This window comes from Plecotus auritus (assembly GCF_963455305.1).
Source record: "Plecotus auritus genome assembly, chromosome: 1".
Lineage (NCBI taxonomy): Eukaryota > Metazoa > Chordata > Mammalia > Chiroptera > Vespertilionidae > Plecotus > Plecotus auritus.
In genome coordinates, this window is record NC_137770.1 from 188,431,082 (window position 1) to 188,437,081 (window position 6,000).

Below are 6,000 nucleotides of genomic sequence, written 5' to 3' on the forward strand. Positions count from 1 at the left end.
GAAACGTGTACCTAGTGTACTTATGCATACGCCAGCACTTGAGCAGGGGAGAAAAACCAGTACTATTCTATACCTTGGAATGAGGTTTGCAGGTTTCTGGAGACCTCCTGGGATATGAATGCATATGAAACGTGAGTTTTTTGTGTGTTTTTTTAAGAATTCCAAAAATAGTCTTTTCTAGTATTAGAAAAATCATTTTTATCTTGGAATCTTTTCTTTTTATTTAATTTCATGGTCCCATGGGTTAGGATAAGAATGAGAGTGAAATTGAAAATGTACACACTCCATAGCACGGCCTGTTTGTTTTTTAAAATAGGGAAGAATCAAGCTCAGCAGTGTCCCATACCATTTACAGCACCAGACTCCTCCCCACCCCTTCAGTCCCCACCCGGCCCATGGTGAGACACACCAGCCCACTCCTCTGCATGCACCTGTAATTGGACAGAGGATAAAACCTGGTGACATTCGGAACCTCAGGCTGCAAGGCTGGCAAGGTGCTGGGGAGGGGGAGGGAGGTGTTGGAATCTAGTGTATTTGGAAAATGAGTAAAAAGAGAAGGAAGGCTATCCCTGGGGGATACTAAGTGTGGCAGGTAAAATATTGGCCCAGTGACCTTTGACCCCCAGTGTTACACCCATGCATATGTTACCTTACATGGCAAAAAAAAAATGACTTTGCATGTATAATTAAGGTTATAACTCAGTTGACCTTAAGGTAGGGAAATTATCTTAGATAATTTGGGTGGGCCCAAGGCAACTACCTGAGTCCTTAAGAGTCAGAGAGGGGGCAGGGCAGAGACATTGAAAGCATAATACGTGATCAGTGCACCGTTGCTGACTTGCAGAGGGAGGAAGCCGCAAGAAAATGGGAACCTCAGTCCTACCGCTGCCAGGAACTGAATTCTGCCAGCAACCTGAATGCGCTCAGAAGGAAGTTCTTCCTCAGAACCTCCAGAAAAGCACACATTCCTGCCAACACTTGATTTTGGTTTGTAGTACCCTGAGCAGAGAATCCAGCCATGCCATAGAACTGAGGGATAATAACTTAGTGTTGTGTTAAGCCATTAAATTTGTGATACTTTGGTAGATCACAGTAGAAAATAAATACACTAGGTGTTGCAGTTGTCATTGTATGTGGTAAAGGTAATGAAACAGGCAAGAGGCCTAAAAACATGATCACTTCTTACTTCTGCTTAAAACTTTATTAGAATCTGAGAAAAGATGGTGTGATAGAGAAAATGCTACCTTCGCCAATGCATTCTCTTCCTGGGCACACTGTTCCCAGCTGTTCATGCATCTGGAGTTAATCCATGGGACTGAGCTCTGGTTAAAAGAATGTGTGCAAAAGAGACAAATGCACGACTAAGCTTGCCCTCAAATTGTCCTGTGCAGTCTTCCATTTCTCTCCCTCCCCCTGATCATACATGCAGAAAGTGAAGCCATCTACCCAGAAGGCAAATGGACTGACATAAGTTTACAAATCTTACCTTTTACTCTCTATTGTCACCACATATTTCAAATAAGGAAGCATATTTTAACACCAAATCAATAGGAAGAATATACTCTCATTTAAAAATTACAGTCTTTCTCAAAAAAGAACAGTTGACAACCCTAGTGAGATATATATATACACACACACACGCATACACACTGAGTGGCCAGATTATTATGATCTCTGAACGCATAATAATCTGGCCACTCAGTGTGTGTGTGTGTGTGTGTGTGTGTGTGTGTGTGTGTATGTGTGTGTGTATACATATATATATATATATATATCACTGTCTCTATCCTTTTCATTTCATCTTATAGTTTTGAAACCTTTGTCATGGACTGGCACTGACTCGAAGACAGGTGCTTGGGAACGATGGTACTAGGTGGAAATCTCAAATGGCGTTGATTTCCATGAAGACAATAAAGCTTCAAGTTCAGAGCCCTGGGAGGAGCCCTAACAATATGTTCATGCGGTCATATGATTTTCTGAAATTTGCAAAAGTGAGAGGTTTTAATCACAATCAGTGAAGACTTCGTTTTTTCTTTCGCCTCTGACTTCCCTGATGTCCACCGATGCTGCATGGCCACAGGCACTTTGGGAGTCTAGTTAAAATAAAAGGTGAAATGGGATACATTCATTTTGAGCTGAGTGGGATAGTTATGTGGTTCACACTGGTTTCTGTGCAGCGTGGAGTTACTGTTAACTGTCCCCGTGGAGAAATGGCTCCAGAAATACCGCTAACACTGCGGAGCCAGCTCACCTGACCTCTGGAAGCTGCAGGGTCAGAGCCAGTTCAAGAGACGGCCCCAAAGGCACGTGGGTCGCCATTGAGAAGCAAGGGTTGAAATGCAAGGAGGCAGAAATTAGTCTGTAAAAGGGCTTCTAACATCAGATATGCAAAACGGTAGTGGGGGATTCACGTCTCATCTATATCTTCTCAAAGCAGAAGTTCTTTCCTGTCAAGATTATATACTCAATGATGCAGTATATACAATTTTAAAAAACACCATACATTATTTATGTCAAATCCTCACTGGAGGATATGTTTTTATTGATTTTTAGAGAGAGGGAGGGAGAGAGAGAGAGAGAGAAACACATCTATGTGAGTGAGAAACATAGATCAGTTGCCTCCCAAAGACGCCCTGACCCGGGATTGAACCTGTGGCTGAGGTACGTGCCCTAACAGGGAATCAAACTCACAACCTTTTAGTGCACGGGACAATACGCCAACAAGCTGAGCCACCCGGCGGGGGCCAAAGGTCATTTTTTTTTAATGAAAATGGCAAGAAATTTAGTTTGGTTTTTTTAAAACAGTGAGAAATTACCATCTTCTAATTTATTTTTTATATAAGGCATAACTTCTTTTATAATTTAAATTCATTTGATCTATAACTAAATAAAAGTATAAAATAAAAATTAATTGACTATAACACAAAAGCAGTAAAGATGAGAATGAAATACATTGAAATAAATCCAATGTTGAGAAAGGAACTATAATATCCTTTTCAGATTATACCAAAAGCAAAAATTAATTAAGAGAAAGTGATAAATTTCAAATATAAGTAACTAGTAGACACTTAGATGGCCTGAAAAACTAAGTAATGAGAAAAAGTAAATCATTGGAAAATGTTTTCAATTTTCTTTTTGCTGATTTGACATCTACAAAGATATAACAATAAATCAATATAATTAAGACATAGACACCAACTAGTTTAATGTGTCACCAACTCAGAGTATTTACAATTAATCATTACATGGGGAACAGTTTAATATACTGACATCTTTATACTCATGAATGAAAGAAATTTGAGAGATCTTTTTTCCAAATTTGACAATGTTATGGGCTGATTTGAGACCCTTCAAAATTCATCTGTTGAAACCCTAACCCTCAGTACCACTGAATGTGACTGTATATGGAGATATGGCCTTTAAAGAAGTAACTGAGTTAAAATGGGGTCCTTGGGGTGGGCCCTTATCCAACCTGACTGGTATGTCAATAAAAAAAGGACATTAGGACACTGACAACAAAGACAGAGGTGCAGCCATATTGGGCATAGCAAGAAAGTGACCATCTGTGAGCCAAGGGGAGAGGCCTCAGGAGAAACCAAACCTGCTTGCATCTTGATCTTGGACTTTCAGCCTCCAGAACTGTGAGAAAATAAATGTTTGTTGTTTAAGCCACACAATCTGTGCTAGAAAACTAATACAGACAGCAATCTAAAAATTTTACGTGATATTTCAATAGCAAGTTGGGAAGCTAGAAGAAAGTTTTCTCAACTATCATCAATAAATAATAAACTTCAATCAACTATGCCAAAGGAAAGACCATATAGTTGTTCTCTTCTCTCTAAACATAAGCCAGGCTATGAATTGAATAAATGTAAAATAAAAAGAATTCAAGAGCCATGTAAGGCATTAATTAATAAAAATATTTTGAGGGATCATCTATGTTTGTGAAATGAGTATGCTTTTTAAAATTTGTAATTTGTTGTGATTATTTTCTCATTCTACAAAAACATTTATTTTTCTTACCTAATTTTGTATTATTTTTCTTTAAAAGAATTCCAAAATCATGCAAGCTTCAGGCTTCACAAAATCTGATCCACCCCTCCACTTCACTTATCTCACTTCTAGTGACAAATGAACCCATTCTAGCCACTCCCCCAGTCCAATTGCACTCCTATAGCTGTCAAGTGAAAAGGTCCCGAAACTTGCCTCATGACTCCCTAGATATTCTGATGTAGTAGGTCCTACATGAGACCCAGCATCTGTACTTTTGAAAAGTTCCACGAGTAGTTCTGATGTTCGGACCAGTTGAAAGCCCCCATCCTGAGATGCTAGGGGTGCCACATTACCTTACAAAGAGTGGGTGGGCCATCCCTAACTATGGGTTGTGAAATCACTTTACCGGGTCCCCAGCATTGTTTTAACAAGATGGAATAGGTGAGCGTGTGTCACAAGGTTAGTGGTTTTTGTCAAATTGTTGTTTCAAAACAAAATCTGCAATATCTACATTGCCCTGGGCACCCACTTCTTAATGTCTGGGCATTGCAAGTTTCACAGCACCAATCGGAGGGAAACTAGAAACTGTCTTAAGTCAAAAAAGAATGACCTGGAGTTTAACTAATAGTAAACAGCCTATCTTGCTTATGCCCTGACAGGTAACTTTGTTACAGCACTTGAGGGCAAAAACTGCCGAATAGAGAAATTATAAGCTCACAAGACTGTTTTTTAAGAGATGGTGATTGTGGGGTGTGTGTGTGTGTGTGTGTGTGTGTGTGTGTGTGTGTGTGTGTGTGTGTGTTCAAGTCCTGGAAATACTAAAATAGCTGTAGAAAGAGGAAAGGCAACTTGAGATTTTTTTTTTAAATTATTGTTTTACTGTGGAATGTGGTAAAGAAAGGAAATAGGAGTTTGGAAAAGCTTCCTTCATACAAGCAAAAGTTTCTATCCCATGTACTTTAGAAGAAAGTAATAACCACAGACAAAAGGATATGGTATGAAAGCAAATGGTGTGACATTTGTAGGGCAAAAAAACCAAGTTCTTTATACTCAAAATAAAATGCTTAAGTTATGTTGTCTGGCAAATCCCACTGAGAGTTGGTAATGTGCTTGTACCTGGATATCTTTGCTTCCTGGGGCCCCTAAAAATAAAAAGTCATAATCTATGTGGCATTTAGATTTAGTCATCAACTAACCCGGGGCTGTTTTTGCTAAGAAGCTGCTGTACTTTAATTTAAGCAGCAATGAATCATCTTTTCTCCTACCATTTATGAGCAGATAATCATGAACTTGGAAGACCTTGAATATTCAAGGCAGCAAGTTTTTCCAAAGTATTTTAGCAAAAAAAAAACTTTAAAATATGGGTCAATAAGAACTTCTGCACTTTTCTGTGAGAAAAAGAAGTGTTTTCTGTGTTCTAGTTTCATTACTGTAGGGCAATATTAGGACATTATTCCATTAACTGTGTTGGTATTTACTGAAGACAATATTGCAAATGAAGTAAAGCCATGAACTCAGGAGTTAGACAACTTTGACAATCTAGCACTATACTTATTAGTTGCAGAAACCTATGCCTTAGTTTCCCCATTTGTAAGTGGAAATACTAATGAATATATCATGGGGATTCTGTGAACATTAAATGAATAATACATACAACATGCTTAAAATAGTTCCTGGCATAGAGAAAGCATTAAATAAATTGAGAAACTATTGAAAATTCAATAAAATTTTTAAAAATACACACAGAAAGATAGAGAACCAAGGTGGTGGCATAGGTAAACACCTAAACTGCTGCCTCGCACAACAATTTCAAAACTACAACTAAAAGGCAAAACATCTATCACCCAGAACCACGGGAAAGCTGGCTGAGTGGAAGTTCTATAACTAGAAGGTAAGAGAAAAGAGCATGAGATGTGCACAAGTGCTGAAAAGCTGAGGTACGGAGGCACACGAATCGGGCAGGTGGCAGGTGACTGGGTGCACTGCTTTTTTCAACCCAAAGGGAGA